The sequence below is a fragment of the Ambystoma mexicanum genome, chromosome 3p (assembly GCF_040938575.1).
Source record: "Ambystoma mexicanum isolate Mex_15411 chromosome 3p, UKY_AmexF1_1, whole genome shotgun sequence".
NCBI classification, from domain to species: domain Eukaryota; kingdom Metazoa; phylum Chordata; class Amphibia; order Caudata; family Ambystomatidae; genus Ambystoma; species Ambystoma mexicanum.
In genome coordinates this window covers 696,907,381-696,925,615 of record NC_090925.1, presented here as the reverse complement: position 1 = coordinate 696,925,615, position 18,235 = coordinate 696,907,381, and the positions used below count along the sequence as shown (strand labels likewise).

General features: G+C 48.1%; 2 protein-coding genes across 3 annotated transcripts in view; one reads left to right on the top strand and one right to left on the bottom strand.

The window, feature by feature from the left end:
• The window catches only part of PRELID1 (PRELI domain containing 1), a 160,736-nt gene extending 150,751 nt beyond the window's left edge, over positions 1 to 9,985 (bottom strand). Inside the window, exon 1 of the mRNA XM_069651500.1 lies at positions 9,855 to 9,985. The gene's annotated coding sequence lies outside the window, so the exon portion shown is untranslated. The remainder of the gene's footprint in view (positions 1 to 9,854) is intronic.
• Positions 9,986 to 10,014: 29 nt separating this feature from the next.
• The window catches only part of RAB24 (RAB24, member RAS oncogene family), a 427,397-nt gene continuing 419,176 nt past the window's right edge, over positions 10,015 to 18,235 (top strand). Inside the window, exons 1-2 of one of the 2 annotated variants that reach the window (XM_069651502.1) lie at positions 10,039 to 10,115; positions 17,135 to 17,180. The gene's annotated coding sequence lies outside the window, so the exon portion shown is untranslated. Of the gene's footprint in view, positions 10,116 to 17,134; positions 17,181 to 18,235 lie in introns of both variants that reach the window. The other variant, XM_069651501.1, reaches the window with a different exon arrangement.

Here is an 18,235-nt window from a genome sequence, read left to right as displayed (position 1 = left end):
ATCAACGAGGGGGAAACTGGCAACGTGCGAGCTCAGGCGGGCTGCGGCTAGGAAGCCTTTCAACGGGCATTGTGCTTTAGGCAGGACAGTGACTTTGGAGTGAACAGTGTACAGAGGACCCTGGTGTGACACTAGAGGGGTTGTGTGATCGGGAAGAAGGAGATGCAGCTTTCTAGAAACAGTGTCGGCTTATTAACATCAGCAAAGTGTTGCGGGTGACTTTGTTGTTAACCGGAGGCATTTAACATGAGGGGGACATTACCATCGGGTGGTGCCCAACAGGGCCATAGCCAGAACTACTCAGTGCCAAGAGTTCGACAGAATGATGACGTCGGAGAGTAGACAATCGGCCGCAGAAGGAGTTGCAAGCAGGTCATCAAAGGGGTTCTTGCCTCGGAACAATGGGCTACTGCACAGCTCGGGAAGCTGAGAGCTGGTGGAGACGGATTGGATTCCCGTATGTGTACTTTCGTGTTGGAGGGAGCGGTTACTGAACTGGAGGAGCGAAACGGGTTTTAGGGCAAAACGTTAAGGATATCCGGAGGAGGGCTTTGTTACTGCCAAGTTGCCAAGCGTTCCGTTGGTTGACGAATGCTGTGAACAAGAACTGTGCCTTTCCAGGAGCGACTCAGTGCGAAGGGTGAGGCACAGGAGAGGTCATGTCGTACCAAGTCTGGTATGCATGCCGAGGAAGAGACATGGGGAGAGGAGCAGATTGACTGGAGAGTCGAGAGAAGCATTGAAGTGTTAAAGGATCTAGATTTGCTGTGTTTTTTCAAAGAAGTGCAATGTTATGATCGGGAATATTAATTCTCTAGGTGATGTGAGGCCTTCGAGGAGTACGAGTGTGTGGAATGCATTGTTGTGACCGCCGTAAGTTCAGGAGGGAGAGTTTAATTCCATTTGAGTTTGTGATGGGTGGGGTGCAGAGTAGTGACAATGTTTATGGATTGAGCTCAGCGAGTCATGCAATGGGCTTAGTGTTCCATGAGAGGTGGAGTCACTGTTAGGTTTAGGTCATTTGTGTTTTGAGCTCAGAGAGTCATGCAATGGGCTCAGAAGCTTGTGGATGCTTGGAGTTAGGGGGGGGCAGTGATATTGTGTGGTTGAATCCTAGATGATGGTGGTACTGGTCGTTTTAGTTATAGGGGTTTGGTTGGGGGGGGCTGGTTCCTCAGGTGTGGGTTCTGGCTATTAGGCCTGCAGCTAGATAAAACGGTTACTGCAGTTGGAGTGCATTAATTTGGCAGTGTGTGGTGGTTTGAAGGTGTGCCACTTACTTTAGGTTGTGGTGATTGGTGGCGTTCCTTTAGTGAATTCTAGTGATTTTTTCTCTTTTTGGTTGTTTACAGTGCTAAATGGGGGATGTAGTGACCTGGTTCAGTCAGTGTTATTAATTAGCCCAGGCTGGGTGTGATGTCACTAGGATGGAATGTTGGTGTGGAATGTTTAGGCTGGGGATTTCAATTGTGGGCAGTTGTTGGCCAGCCTACACAGGGGCTGTTGGATTTTTCCCTGTAGTGGACTTATACTTAATTATATGTTCTTATAAAGGTCAGTAAACTTAAGAGCATCATAAATCTTGCTTCTGACTCTGAGTTAGTAGTCTTTTCATTAAAGCCTTTTAAAAAAAACAAAAAAAAAATGCCTAGCCTAACATCTTTTTATGGCACCGACAAAGCTTGTAAAGCATTTATGCACTAACTTTGAGCCAATGCTTTTGCTTGTGTTTTTTATGCTTGCTGCACGCGAACCTCTGGTTTCTCACTGACTTCACACAAGAGATTCTGATCCTGGGCTCCGACTCTAACCTCAAAAAACTCAGCCCCAGCAACACAGCCTTTAATATAGATGGTAATTTACTCAAGGTGGTTACTGAGGTAAAAACACTAGGTTTCTACCTCGATTCCACACTATCTTTCAAAAAACAAGTCAACTCCCTGGCCTCACCCACAGTTTACACCTGCAAATTAATCAGGGCCTGTAGACCCTACCTCTCCAAAACTAACTGCATCACTCTAGCAAACACCTTAATAATGTCTAAATTAGATTATATGCAGGTGCTAATAAAACCATCATAAATAAAATGCAAATATTACAGAACAATGCACTTAGAGCAGCCTTGGACATACCCCGAAAAGATCATATATCTAATATCAGGAAAGAGCACCACTGGCTAAAAATAAGTGACAGAATTCTCCTCAAGACGCTTTCTATCACCTACAAAGGACTGAACAATACCGCGCCACCATATATCTCGGCCTGACTGACCAGAAAATCCTCTAGTCACCACACCAGAACCTCCAACCATCTTCTGCTAGAAACCCCAAATTCAGACTCACAAAATCGGGCGGTGTGAGCTTCCCGGTTAGAGCTGCCTGTGCCTGGAACGCACTCCCTTCTGCTCTAAGAGACGATCAGCCCTATGCTAGATTCAGATCCAAAGTGAAAAGTTGGTACTTGTTAAGACGGATTTCTGAACTCTGTCCTGGTGGCGCAGAAGTTCAGAAGGCCAACCTAATTACTTGGAACAGGGTAACCTCTGGACAAGCCAGACCAATCAGGGTAGCGATCGCAGCGGTCAAGACTAGGTCTCAAGAGGTGTGAGAGTGACTGAAAGCCCGCAATGAGCACACAAAGCAAGGACACTTACAAACCACTCCAAACAGGTGTTATATTAAAAATATTGCACATTTATTCCAAGGCCTTTAAAACAACGACCGTAGCGAGAAATCACAAAACAACTCTAGTAAACCAACACATACCATACCAATACAATATATATACAAATACAAACAAGTCTCAAGCGTTAGATGCACGAAATGTGTAGTCCACCTAAAAGGGAAGGAAAACAGGCAGTGCGAAATAATGGAAGTCCGAGCCCTACGAAGAGTGGAGCCTTGTGCTCAAAAGTACCTGCACACGCTGGTGCCAACAGGCAAAAGGGGAGTCTCTTCGAGGGAAATCAGGCAGTTCAGTTTAGTGCACAAATGAAGAAGAACAGTGTTCCGCGACTCAAGCGCAGCCTCCACTGTGGGCAGAAGCAGAGCGCGAGTACGGAAAGGCGTGCTGTTTTGACACAGCGGGGAAAAGCTATGGGCTCCTGCAGGAGGGCGACCAGTTCCTAGCTATGCTACTCACCGGTCCCCGATGCAAGCAGACCCAGGCTTCTCCGCGTCAGTTTCAGTCGCTGGCAGGTTCAGAAGAGCAGGGGACGTCTCGTCGTCGTGTTGAGTCTGCAGCAGCAGAGTTGAGTAAAAGACGTCCCAAACGAAGGAAACCGCACAGTTGTTACCACAGCAGGGCAACGGAGCGGCCGTGTGTATCTGAGCCAAATGTACACTACTCACTTCAGACCTGGGAACGCCAAGTGTACGAAATCGTGTGAGAGTGACAAGGACTCGAAATACTACACAACCTGGCGGCGGTTACAGAGCAAGACTCCTATGTAGGCTGGTCAGTCTGCTGGATGGCCCAGAGACGCTTCCGAAGGCTTACGAGCAGGAGATGGTGAAGATGCCGAGAATAGCTGTTCCCGCTATTCCAAGGGTCGAAGTATCAGTACAGGCCTTCTGGTTCGATCAAAGGTGAAAAGGGTTTCACAAGGCGACAGCAGTGCAGAGGAGCAGTCCTTCAGCGGGTCACCAGCGATTCCTCGGTTAAGCCTCTTGGTTGCAGGATACTTGGCTCCTGTATTCCTTTGTTCGTGAGAACTCAGGAGATCCACATGGTAGTGGTGTTTCCAGCCCCCTCTTATCCACGGTTCCCTTTGCGCCAAAACGGAGGGGACCCAATGGGAGATCCGCTCATCAACACTCACACCATACGTGGACCTATCACGGACCACGGTGGTCCCAGGCATTCACACCACCCTAGACTCTCTGGCACCCAGGATGTGTATTGGGACCAGACATCCCAGCCCACATCCTGGAGGCACACACCAGGCATGTAGAAGCCCACGAAAGCATCCGTGTTTCGCGGGAAAGTACATGCCCAAATAAGGAAGGCCCCGGGTCGGCTCGACCTGGGGAAGGTGAAGGGAGCAAGACGGTCAGCGGACAGGACAAAGGAGCCTCGTGGTCTGGCCATTTTGGGAGCCAGGCCACCATTTTGGGTTAAGCGCGATAAACGCGCTTAAAACGCCAAAAGGAGCTCAAAACTCAAGAAACTATCGCTGCCACCATTCCCGTCCGAGAATCACTTGCACCGATCAGTTACAATCCTAGAAGAGTATCTAGGGCCTGTAGAAGGCTAGAGACCCAAGAGAAGCAGTAACTTAGCTTACAGTGCCCTCTTGCGTCATGTTGCACGAAAGCAGCAACATGATAAAAGAAACTACGGAAAACAGCGTTTCCCGGTACTGACTGTCTTAAGGGCATGTCAGTTTCCCCGTAAGAATGGAGCGAAAGCCCAGAGGAGTGCGGCAGAAGGCTGCACTTCTCTGAAAAAGTCGAGAACAAGGTGAAAAACAACAGCAGAAAGTTTAGGGGTTGCCACATGGAAGGAAAATTACCTACAATTACAAAATCTTTCCTAACAGTACTGGACCACCGACACCCACCAAACTGCCCCCCTGTACTAGACACTGGATTTCTGTATGTAAATACCTTTTGAAACCTGTACTATGACTAGTGGAAGTGATGTACTGACAACTCATATTTGTACTGTAATAACATGTAATGCATTCACTGTATGTATCTAAGCTTAAGTATTCTTGTTTTGAGCGCATTATCAAATAATAAACTAAACTAATAAACTAAACTAAGTACCCCATTCCACCACCCACCCGCAAAAGTGGTTACGGCTTGCATTCCACCAACATGGTTACAATTGCTACCATGCCCGAAATTTTCATGCCCCCATACCCAACCTACATCGCAACGTGCTTTTGAAACGTGACACAAAAACATGTCACCCCAACGGTCCCCGACAATTGATTAGAACTCAACTCGCCAGAAGAGTACGTTTCTGGCAAACAGACTTACACCCATGAACGACCCAAGATTGCGATCTCCTTTTAAAAGGGAGCCACTTCATCTCAGGAACTAACGTGTGGAAAAGATGGATTATGTGCATAATCCTCAAAAGCACATCGGCCCAAGAGTGATCCAACCCCAGCCCAACAATAATACAAACACACAAAATGACAGTCATCCACAAAAAAAACTCTTAGCCGACCAAGAGTTTCCAGGCCGCAAACTTCAGGCCAATGCTCTCATTGTAGCCACACCCTGGTCTAAAAGGATGACTTTAGAGACCATCCTGGGGTCATCTGATGATCATCGAACTACACTAGAAATCTTTCCCACATCATCAGACGTCATCACGCTGTTTAAGTCATCAGCGACTAGCTCAGAATGGTGGGTGATGATTTGGGGATGTGCTTAGGAAGACTTCATGAATATGCTAACATCATCCCCATTTAGAAAACTTTGTTCCCGATGCTTTTAGGATGACCTACCGATCACTTTAAGAGTTTGCACGTTTGTCCCTGATGATTTGGGGATGATTCTGGGAAGTCCTGCTGATTACTTCAAGAGCATTGCTATGAAACATGTTTGTAGGATGATATGCGGACCAATACAGATTGCCATTCTGTTTTTTCTTAGTTGCACTTATGCTGAATGATCCCCCCACTGTGGCAAGGGTAAAGCTTTAGACTATGTTGGGCCAAAATGGAAGCCAGAGGCCTAAACATAGCATGCATCCCCTGGGTGAGAATCCTTTGCCATCCCATTCAAAAGCAGGAACCCAGCACCCTCACAATCAATACATATCCATGCTGACCTGTTAGGTAAGAATTGGTGTACTCCGACTGTGTGAGACTACACAACACTTATCTGCTTGGTATTAGGTAAGCCCACCTTTTGGTATAGGTCTGAACTACACAGGTTGGCAGTGTGACTGAGCAGCCAGGCCTAACTCAAGAGGCATAACTGTGAGCTGTACAAATTAAATCTGTAAATACAAGTAGCCAAGTAACACTTACACTCAAGGTTTCAATTATAAATAGTTATTCATGTAACAATGTAAATATACTTTTAAATTACTTTTCAGAGAATCAGAGCAAGTTAGTGGGTAATCTTTGGATATGCTTCATACAGAAATGCTACACCCTGGAGTGACTTAAATCACAAGGACAGTAATGGCATTTATATATCACACCAGTTATACTTTGCAGATTCTGAGGTTGCAGAAAGGAAAAAGGTTAAACAGGTTCTCAGTATATGTGAGGACAACTAAATCTTCCAATGAAATCTAGACAAGCCTTTCCCAACAGTCTAAAACAAATTACCACCTATGAGGAACAAACCATATAAAAGTCAGTGAGCTAGAAGAGTCAGCAGGGACCCAAGACAGCCAAAGTCAATTTGAAACAGTCTATGGAGCTGAGGCACTTAGAATCAAAAGTCTTACACAAAGTTAGAAAATCACTTGTAGGGTCACAAGCTGTGAAAACAGAGTTGGAATCAACTCTAAAAGTAAGCCACTGCAATTCTCAACTGAGAAAAGCAGGGCTACAAGACAGTGCAGTAAGTACCCTAACACTGTAAGCATTGTTGCGGATATCTGGTACCGGTGGGCTTCCTTCACTCCTGTGTATGGTGAGGGGACTCTAGCTCTGGTCGTCCTGCTTCTGGAGGGTCCTTAGGAGACTCCTGGAGCTTCTAGCCGGATTTCAGACATTTCACTCGACTACGGATTACTCGACCCCTGGAACTTGGTTCTTGCAGCAATAAAGAAGTACAGCCGGACAGGGAAGATGGTCCAGTGGAGTTCGTCTCTGGGTTAGTTGGTCCCACTAACCAAAGGGGAGAAGTCATCCATTCCGGAGCTTCTCTGTCTGAAAAGGGAGTTTCAGCACAGCAGCAGGGCTTCACCGGGCAATTCAAAGGTCTAGGAGGACGCAGCAAGCTTTGTTCACGGTTTCTTCGTCGGGTGTTTCTCCCAATGGTCGACTGCCTCTAGTGCCAAAACCCTCGCCTTTTAAGCAGGTTTCTCCCATTCATGCACAGCCTAGGCTGTCAATCACGCATCAGGGCCGCTGTCCTGAAAGGACAGACAGCCAGCCAGCCAGCCAGCCAGCCATTCAACACTGGTTGCATTCAGGCATTCCTAGAGACAAAGGACAGGGGAGTTTTGGGACCCGCCCTCACATCATTTCCTTCCAGACACACTGGAGCCAGAGGCGGGCATCAGGGATGAAGTGCGCCAAAGGCAAGACAAACAAAGGGCTCCAATCTGTTTGACACACAGTAAAACCCAAGAAAGACCTCACAAACAGAAAATGGCAAAAAAAAGAAACAGGGGCTGTGTTGATAAAATGGTCACCCCCTGGGTGCTATACTGCAGCTGAGGGTTCAGCCTGCGGTCGAAAAGCACAATGGTAGGAAACATTCAACCACTGCCACTAGCCATTTAAAAGTAGTGAGGGCAACATACAAATGTTACATGAGAATTTAGGATAAGAGGCTACTAGGTAACCCCCCCAGCACTCCACATAAGATGGTGTGTGCTGGACCCACAAAGAGACAAAGTAAAGTAAATTTCACTTTACTATTCTTGGGAACAATAGTTCACACAAGAAAATGTATTTGAAACCTTATGAGAAATCCTTTACACTACACCGAAGGTGCTGTGTGTCACCATACAAAAAGTAATGCATATGGAGTTTGTCAGACTCCCAAAACAGTGAAAACACATAATCCAAAAGGTCAAAACACACGAGGCAGTGGGAAAAGGGGCTCATTCACTCCAGGGTTAAAATTAAAAAGTCCTACAGTTCAGGAAAAGAGCTGGGGGTCTCTAAAGTTGAAGGGAATTAGCACAGAAATGAGAATTCTCCTCAACATGACTGCACCAATATATGCCAGTATTCACATGCACTCCTTAGTATTCATGTTTGCTTTGCGCAAAATCCAATAATCAACAACCATAATGAAAAGTACCTCCAGGATAAAAAAAAACCCAAAAAGGATCCAAAAAAGAAAGAAGCAATAAACAAACGGAACCACAAAAGTCCCATAAACCGAGGTCTCAACTACCCACAACCTACCAAATAAAAGCAACAACAAACCGCAAACAGCAAAGACTAAACCCAAAAGACTATGAAAAACACCAATCGAAAGAGGACGCCCACTAAGGAAGACAACCCACACATCATGCCTCGCCACAAGAAAGACAAAGAAGCCAGAAAAGACAACAGAAATAATAAGAAATCCCAAACCACTCTGCAAGGCACGGATCAGCTAATAAACCATCCCAACCTGGTCTCCACCATGGACAATACACCAACCAGAACAAGGAACACATTGGAAACCATTACACTCACACTACACCCCCTATATCACCAAGACTGGAACAACAGAGGGGTATCTACCCTATTTACCACCTGGAAACAAACCAACCCCACCATAAACCTTATCGGTCTACTCGACAAAGAGACTGACCAACAAAGAACCACCCACCCAAAAGACTCAACTGGGAAAAACCCACCTGGAACGGAAACCCAACCAACAACACACCAGTCAGAACAAATACTAACACCACCACAAAAGGGAAATCCAGCAAACTACACTGCAGCCTCCTAAACATTCGATTCATGGCAAAACACTCAACAGAAACCAAAGACCTAAGCGAAGGAGGTACAGACGTGCTCTTCCTTACAGAAACCTGGCTATCAGACAACTATAAAGCCATCACAAACGAAGCAATACCCGGCAATTATAAATACACATCAACAGAGAAAACCAAAGAGGAGGTGAAATAGCAATTACACACAAAAACATGCCTGAGCATCTCGAATCATCACAACCAATGCGGAAGACTATGAATCCCTCCTAATCAAGATAGAACTCAACAGCCAATCCAACATAGTATTCCTACTGATCTACAGACCATCTTCTTACAACCCCAACTTTGCAACAAAGCTAGCGAACAAGGCTGCTATGTTATCAACCCACCATGACAACCTAGATGAAAGAGATCCCACCGATACAAACATTGATACAATAGAAGACACACTCAACAATTGGATCAATAAGGCCATTGACCAATTAGCACCAGCTAAAACATTCAAAGCAACAAAAAAACTGGCAGCAAAATGGTTCACAGAAGAACTGAAAAAAACACCAAAAAAACGCTAAATGGAGAGAACAATACACCAGAAAAGACTAAATGAAAAACCAAAGACAACTCAAACTGTAAAAAGCAACAGTATTCAAAGCAAAAAACTACTAAACCACAAGAATCGGCAAACAATTCACAGAAAGAACTCCATCACTCCTACACAAACACTTTGTGACAGTCACTTACACCAGTGCAGGGTAAGTGTAGTAGTTGCACAGCAGTTACTGCCTCTGCGGGCATTAGCCACCACAGATATTATTATACATGTAGTCACTTACACCAGAGCAGGGTAGGTGTAGTTAGCTGCACAGCAGTTACTGCTTCTGCAGGCATTAGCCTGCGCAGCTATTATTATATATGTAGTCACTTACACCAGAGCACGGTCTGTGTAGTAGCTGCACAGCAGTTACTGCGTCTGCGAGCATTGCAGAGCCTGAGCCGTACCGTAAATGAGCTTTGGAGCAGCTAGTGTGTCTATAATACCAACAACGGGCTGCCCGGTGTAATTGCAAAACCAGATGTTTAGAAAGTCACGTACTTACAATATTTAATTTCAACAAGTCAAGTACAATACAAGGAATTACAGCTTCAACGTGCATTCCTAGAGGTTGCATAAGGGCTCCTCTTAACAATATAACAACAAAGGGGTGCGAACGGCTGAGTTGATGAATGCTAAAAGAAACGCATATAAAATTCACTACAAGAGTTGGATCGCATGCACTCACCTGATGCTGCCTGGAAACCCGACATGAGCGTTTCGTAAAGGGTAGTGTCCAGTTCCTGTTCGAGAAATGGACCATAGCAAGGCCGGCCTCCACTTCATCAATTGGGCTGCTCTGCATCACGTGGGTTTCAACGTCCACCTCATCACGTGGGCTGATCTGCATCACGTGGTTTTGAACGTTCACTTTGTCATCTTTTTTGCAGGAGGGGAAGGCAAGGCGTTGGAAAGCACATTTGTGTAGTTGATTGTTGTTTGGTTTCTGGTAAGTCTTAAAGTTATCTCTTGTTGATTGTTACTTTAATGCGAGAGGCAGTAGTGGGAATGGGCTATTTCTGTGTATTTTGGTGGTTTTGTAATCTGCATCAGGGGTGAGATTTACTTTAAGTACAGGCGGATTCAGTTTTGTTTTTTTCGTTATTTCAGTGTATTTTGAGGATATGTAATGTGCATCAAAGGGGTGAGGCGATATTGGGGAGGGGGTATTTCTGTATATTTTGGGGTTTGTAATGTGCATCGTTTGAGAATTACTTAAAGTACAGGTGGATTCAGTTCGTTTTGAGGTTTTCTCATGCAGATATGCAATTTGCACGGGGGAGGTGTGTTTTATGGAGTGGGGATGGGCACAGTGCGTTCCTCCCTTCCCAATGGGACTTCCACTGTACCAGTGAACAGTACAGTGAACAGTTATCCTCCCCACTGGAAGGGGTTGGAGGATTTGATATGTGCAGCAGATGGGGATATGTGTCTTATGGAGACAGACGAATTTCTAGCATAAAGTTCAGTTATTTATAACCTGGGCATTTGTCCATTTGTTACGCTAACTTACATCATTTTTGCCCCTTCCTTTTCCCTCCAGTAAGGTACACAATGAGACATGTTTTCTTTTTGGCATAAAAGGCAGCAGATTTATATTCACACATAATAACCACAGCAAACAATAGTGAAAATTGGCTCTGAAGGTGCAGCGACTGCTCCTTATCCAAAACCTGCTTCCCCCTATTCCCCAAAGTCCGTAATAGGCACAACTCCCCCAAACCCTTCGTGTCTGAGACCAGCCTGCCCCTGCAGGTTTTCCTGGGCTGAGGGAGCGATGTTTGTTGGGGGGAAGCTGAGCCCTCATTGCTATCACCAGATGCCCCCGCCGTTTAGGGTCCCAGGAGGCGCTGGTCCGAAAGAGGGAAGACCCTTCCGGCTTAGCAATGGCTCATTCAGAGTCTCTCTTATCACTGGGCGCCAAAACACACGCCACGCCGAAGGTGGGTTACCACCCACCCCGGTTCCCCCATCCCCTCATCCCCCCAAACCCCCTTCCCTCCTTCACAGTTCCAAGAGCTTTGTGCACACATTCCAGAAAACCTGCTCCATTCCCAATGCCGACAAATGCTCTCCATCTTTCAAGTAGTATTCTGGGGATTTAAGGTTGATCAATCCGTGCCTGATGTGGGGGAAACCCCTGCCCTTGCAGAATTTCACCATCACGCAATTCAACTTCCTTCTTGAATTTTCCACTGCTACGAGACTCTCAGTACCCCTCCATTCCTGTCTCAGAATGATTTCCGACCATACAATCTCGGTCTCACCGACCTGTGCTGCTAACTCCTGCAAGGAAGACATCATCTCTCTCAGCAGGCTCCCTCTCCCCAAGCTCGTTAAGTCGTTGCCCCCGAGATGTACGATCAGCACCTCAGGTTTTACTGCTTTCCCAGTAATTTGTGCCCATTTAATGCCAGGCACCCTGTGCCACCATATCCGGTATTCGACAGCGGTCAACTTCTGTTCGGCCGATCAGCTTGCCCCGGCCCTTGAAACAAATGAATGCCCTACCACCCAGACGGACCGCCTCCTTCTTTGTGCTGTAGCTACTAGGGAGGGGATGAGAGGGAAGCTGTTAGCACTATATTTTATCAGGCCCGATGTACCTCTTAAAACATTCCGATTTCCATCCCCCTATATGCTTGATCGCCTCGGCGTTAAGGCCCATCCCTGCTGCTGACTTGGCTGCCCCTATCCTAAAGGAATGGGTCCCAAATGCCCCTTCCGTAACCCCTGCTTTTACCAGTGCCGTGACCCTCCCGAATTGGAAACGGCTCAATGCCACCCCATCACTGTGCACGAGAAACGGGGACCCTTCACCCGTACGCACTCTCAGCTGTAGATACGCTGCTATGGACCCTACATGGCACATCATGCTCCCCTGTGTGCTACCGAGTGTAATCGTCCTCCTTTTCCCCCTCTGATCTGTCGTGGATTTTCTAAGAAGGGTGCTCAACAGCCCTCCCTCCAAGTATACGTCACCCATCCTAAGGAACCCAGAACCCCTGTCTTCTTTATTCTCCGGTACCAACTCGCTTACCCTGAATGCCCCAAAGAAAGCCAATGTGGAGGTAGTTGTAAACAAGACCTTCTCATACTCATTCTGGCACAATCCCGTCAGGCATGCGATCATACTGTGCGATTTCCCCACTTCAATGGGTCGCCTGTCATCAGGCTTTCTCTCGGCCTGCTTGGCCCAACCTTTCATGGCCATGACAATGTAGTGCTCTTTTGTGGGATCAGTTCTACCCTCTAACTTGTAGTGATGTACTATCGCCGTCAAGTGATATGCCATCCAAGATCTGGACCTCCCAGATCGCCAACACCATCCTACAAAAGCCTATACTGGCAAATCCCTCTGTGATTCTGACAGCATCTCGCTCTGAAAGGCCAAGAACTGCTCCCAGCATCCTTTGTATCTCCCCGTTGTGCCAGGTGCCAGAGCGGTGTTGATCAGGGAACTCGGATCCCCCCCATTTCATGCCCCACCATTGCGCATTGAAAGGGGTCATCATCGCGCTTGCTTCTGGACAGCTCCCGCGAAACTTCTCCCACTGTATGAATCAGCTGCCACATTTTTCACCCCAGGAATATGCTGTGCTCTCACTTCTGTGTTCAGATTCAGCAGGCTCCTTGTGAGCTCTCTAAGCAGCTTAAGCACTCTATGGTCACTGCACATGCCTTGATTGATGATCTGCACCACAGCCAGGTTGTCTGACCAGATCATCACCTTCTTGTCCTTCAACTGTTTGGGCCGCAATTTAAACACTGCTACTATAGGAAACATCTCCAGCAATATCCCTAGTAATCCCTTCGCGCTGGCAGGCCTGACCGCACCACTCGCTCCCCAAAATGGCCCGAAATCTGTGTGAACCCGAGGAATCGGTGAATAGTTTGAGCCCCTTGCCGCTGTCCAACTCCTCTCTCCAGAGCCCCACTGTTTTAAGCTCAATGCCCCTTGCGTACACCTTCCCTGCCGGGATGACCTTCCCTGCAAAATTAAGGTTGCCCGCTAGTGATTGGAGCTCCCTCAGGGTGGCTTTCTCCTTACTGCTCAATCCCCTGGTTGTCTTTGAATTTCAGCATTTTATCACTAGGCAGCCTGCACTCCCCTGTGATCGTATCGATCTCAATCCCCAGAAAGGTCAGTGTTGTGGCCGGACCGACCGTCTTCCCACTGGCCAGCGGTACCCCCATTTCCTCCATCAATCCTTGAAATACTCCCATGAGTGACTCACATTCATCTGTCCCCTTTTTTACCAGTAAACAAGAAATCGAGGTAGTGCAACACCCCCCCACCTCTCCACAGAAGACCTTTGCCGTAATGCAAACTCCAGAACGCTGCTGAATTTTTCCAAGTATGCACATGAAATAGCACAACCCATTGGCAAACATTTATCATAGAAATAATCATTTAGCACCTTGAAACCCAGCAAATGATAGCTTTCCTTGTGTATTGGTAACAGGCGGAATGCAAACTCTATGTCCGCCTTACCCATAAGTGCCCCTCTCCCTGTTGCTTTCACAATCTCTACAGCCTCATCAAATGACGCATAATCTTGCATTGATCCTCTGCTTTGCCATCATTCACAGATTCACCTTCAGGGAAGGAAAGGTGCTGTATCAATCTGTACTGCCTTTTCTCCTTTTTGGGCACTAATCCCAAAGGCGATAACACAAAATTCTCCAGAGCAGCGGAGGCGAAAGGGCCTGCCACCCTCCCCAATTGTATTTCCTTTCCCACTTTCTGAGCCAATACCACCGGCATCGCCAATGCAGACTTCAAATTGGACTCCTCTTTGGCAACCATCGACCCGGTGAAAGGAATCCTGAACCCCCCACCTAAAACCTTCCCCATAGAATTTTAGCATTGCTAATGTTATGATAGACACTTAGAAAAGAAATCATGGCCTGCAATCTTTACTGGTTTGGGTGAATTATTTTCCCTTTGCCCTTCGTGTGCTTGAATCTACAAGCATTGCCGAAGGTACACTTCCCCTCAGCAAACGCCCAGCATTTAGGCTGTTCCCCTTGGAAGCTGGAACAGTTGTTCCAGAAGGAGTTCCCACAAAAAGACCCCCTGCCTCTGTGCAGGTAAGACCCTCTGTTTTTCGCCTATTGTGGCTTCTCCCCTTGAACCTTTTCTCCCGATGCCCTGGCAGGTACCATCTTGTCTATGTATCCGCCCAAATCGACTTAGTCCCAGGTCATAGCTGGCCACACCTGCATCTTCAGTCTAAACCCTCCATGATAGTTGAGCCAGGCATCCCCTCCATGTTTTAGATACTGCTCATGAATGTATTGCTCATACGCAATCATTGCCACTCCATCCTGCGGAAACTTCTCCAACATGATGGTGGCATACATCCTAAAAGCCCTTGGCCAATTGTGAATAGTTGCCTCCACCTTTTGGGGTCTCTCTCTCTCTCTCTCTCTCTCTCTCTCTCTCTCTCTCTCTCTCTCTCTCTCTCTCTCTCTCTCTCTCTCTCTCTCTCTCTCTCTCTCTCTCTCTCTCTCTCTCTCTCTCTCTCTCTCTCTCTCTCTCTCTCCATTCGCTCCCTTCACCCATGAGTTCTATCCCCACTAAATTCAGAATTTTCTCTGCCATACCCTCTTCTTGTATGCACCACACCAATGCATTCACTGCAACTCTTGCCGGGGCAAAGCCAGGCATAGGCCTCCCATACACTGTAATATTATTTGCCGTTCCACCCTGAACCTGACTGGCTGTTGGTGTCGATACTGGCTGTATTCCCTGACCGGCCACACCCCACGTGGCGATCTGAGGAGTGAGCCCAGCTACTGCTGACCCTTGACACCCCAAAATGGTCCTACCGTCTGAGGGCCTGTTGGCTGTGGCCCCCCTATGCGCCAACTGTCCCGCTCCCACCACATGGCCTTCCCCAGTTGCAAGGACTGCCTGCTCCATCCTGGGGCCCACCTCTCTTGATGAACATGGTTTCCCCTTGTAGGTGCACAGCCTCCACATTTCTACCCAACTGGTTAAATGCATTAATATTATCACATAACATTTGCCCGTTACTCCCATTTCCCCCCCCCCATGCTTGCATACACTGCAGGACCATACCTTTTACCATCTCCAAGGTGGTGGGGCCCTCTGCTGCTACTGCCGTGCTGGCTACAGGAGTGTTGGGAGTGCTGCAACGAATCCTTGGAACCTCAGCAGGTACAGGCTCTGTTGCGGCTACAACCTCCTGCACCCTCCTCTTTCCTTTAGGGGCCATCGTTTTGTGTCTTCTAGCAGCACTCGCCTGTTGCTTGCTGGCCTTGACTTTCTCTGTCATGACCCTCTTTTGGAGACTGGTTCCTCTCCCTCGATGTGCTCTTCCTCCTCTTCTTCCCCTTCTGTATTTCCACCCAATCCTCCTCGTTGACTGTGGGTGGGAACAACATCGGTGATTCAGCCCTTTGGTTGGGCCCAGCAACCTCTGCCCTCATTTGGGATGACACCAGTTCCATCCAGTTGGTGCCATGCTTGTCGGCAGCCATCCGTGCCATGACGAGGAAGGCCTCCAGGTCCTTCTGTGGGCAAGTAAGCCCCTTAGCGCCTTCGCCCTGTGCCTCCATCTTCCTTGCTCACCGCCGAGCCCGCTTTGCGCACTAGCCTTGAAGATTAGTGCCGTGGAAATCTGACCCTGCTGAGCCCGCTTAGCGCAGCTCACCTTAGCCTTGATGATTCAAGCTGGGGGAGTGGGGAGGGGGGTTTACCCAACTGATCCCGCTTAGCGCAGCTCGCCAAATTCCTGGCCAACTCGTGCTGGTTAAGCCCACTTTGCACAGCTCACCCTGGCCCCGAAAGTCTGTGCCGGAGGGCTTCCCCCAGCCGAGCCCGCTTTGTGCAGCTCACACTCTAGTCCTCTTCTGGTTTGTGCCGTTGAACTAAACGTGTCTTGCCCACAATCATTCTCAAACATTCAAAATTATCTCGGATGCTCTACAAGGCGAGCTATAAGTATCCAAATCTTCACCCTTGTTTTCACCCAGGGGGCCAGTTGCAGCCACAGTAATTCAAATAGTTTCGGGCGGTTCAATCAAGCGGCCCGATGCAGTAACCAGTATTAACATTTTTACTTTGTTTCACCTAGGCAGCCCCCTGTAACCACAGTATTTAAACTTGTTTGGCCGTTTGAATAAGGCGGCCTGGCACAGTCACCGCTATTAACTTGATTTGGTGTCCCACACGCTGCCTTACTACGAAACCGCGTCCTTCCGGGACCACCCCCTGGCCCTCCTCCTTCCGACTGCTCCCAACAGCTGTCCCGCTCTTCTTCCGCTCCCGCAGACCTCAGCGATGCGCTGTTCCCCGACGGCAACGGCGGATCTGCCCAGCGGCCCCTGGCAACAGCACCGCAGCTCTTCTGCTGTGCGTGCTGCTCCTCCTTTCGGCCTCCTCAATGCGACAACAGCTCCACCTTCTGTGCAGCGTCCCCCGGCACCAGCAACTCTGCGTCGGTGACCTTCCAAACACTCCTGTGTCCCCAACGGCAGTACCGCTCCTCTTCTTGGTCCTCCTTTCGACGTCCGGCAGCACTTTGAGAAGAAAACACGATAGGAAAACGAAATCCTCTTCTCCAGCAGCACCCTTATATGGGGTTTGCCCCACCCCTTTCTTTTGTTGCCCTTTGCAGGCTTTTCAAGCGCTTTGGTGCTCTTTGGGCTGATACCTCCCCCCTACCCAGAGGGGGGGATGGAAGAGGAAAGAGGCCCCTGCCCTGGTTATCGGGGTGCCTCCTCCATTTTGGCAGTTCTTTTCCGTCGTCACCTTCATTCTCCTGCATGGGGGGGCGATTTGGCATTTCCCAGGGAGGCGATTTTTCATTTAAAGTCCCTATGAGACCCGATAGCATTGTGTGTTTAAAAGTTTGCTGATACTTTCTGAAATGCCTTTATGGACGTGTTTCCGTTACGTCATTGTGATGTTTTCACGTGGGATGTCTACGTGTTTAGGAAGAGGATTACGGAGGAAAGAGCGCTTCACACCGTGCACGGACAGGTATTTATTTTTTATTGTGCTTTTACGATGCGTTTATTCATTGCGGAGAAGCGACAGGTGTGTGTGTGTGTGTGTGTGTGTGTGTGTGTGTGTGTGTGTGTGTGTATATATATATATATATTTTTATTTGTATCGCGCTCATACACAGGTGTTTCGCGACAAGGCAAGGGAGGGGAACAGGGGAGAACAAAACACTGATGGGTTTGTTTTTCTTATTTTGATTTTAGTTGCACTAACAGTGGATCTTTGTGTGTCTTCTTGGCTGGTATCCCCATCCTCGGCTCTGTTGTGTAGTGAACCCTCCTGTGTGTTTTGCCCCTTTAAGGGGATGTGTCCCTCCCCCTTGTATTGCCTTTTTAAGCCAAGCTAATAAAAGGGAGCCCTGCAGGCACTTGCGGGAGAATGGCTGCAGACTTCATAACGGAATGATCTGAGCGTGTCTCTCATTATGGCCTGCAGGCCCACCCTGTGCCATCCGGGCCTGAAGGCCAGGTTGCCATGGGGGTGCCCCCCTGCCAGGAAACCAGCTGCGGTCCGTCTGAGCCGGTAGGCTGGTGCCTGCCACCCATCGAGGTGCAGGACTTCCTAGATGCTGGTTGCCCAAAGCATCGCAAGGTGGGGGCTGGTATGATGTCCTCCAGCATTTCTCCCCCATACCCACCACCATACAGAAGTGGTTTATGGCAGAGGGAATTTCAGGGCAGATTCGGCTGCAAGTCGGGTTGTACGTACCGCCATCTTCACCCTTATCCAGTGGTGGAAATGGAAAACATTTGATTGGGGGGGGGGTCCCACAAGGGCTGGGGTGGGGGCGGAGTTGAAGGGGCCGGTGCCCAAAGAGGCGGGGCTTGGGGGGCAGAGCTGGCAGTTGACCTACGATCAAAGGAAATGTCCAAAATAATAGTTTAAAACGGCGCAATTTCTTTCATGCTGCTTCTTTTCCAAACTAAATATCAATTCCACTTTCATGGCACTGGTGATGTTACTTCGTTATGTGAGAATAGTTTTGACCAGTGTTGCTGAGTAAATATTCTTTAAAATGCACAATTTGCATC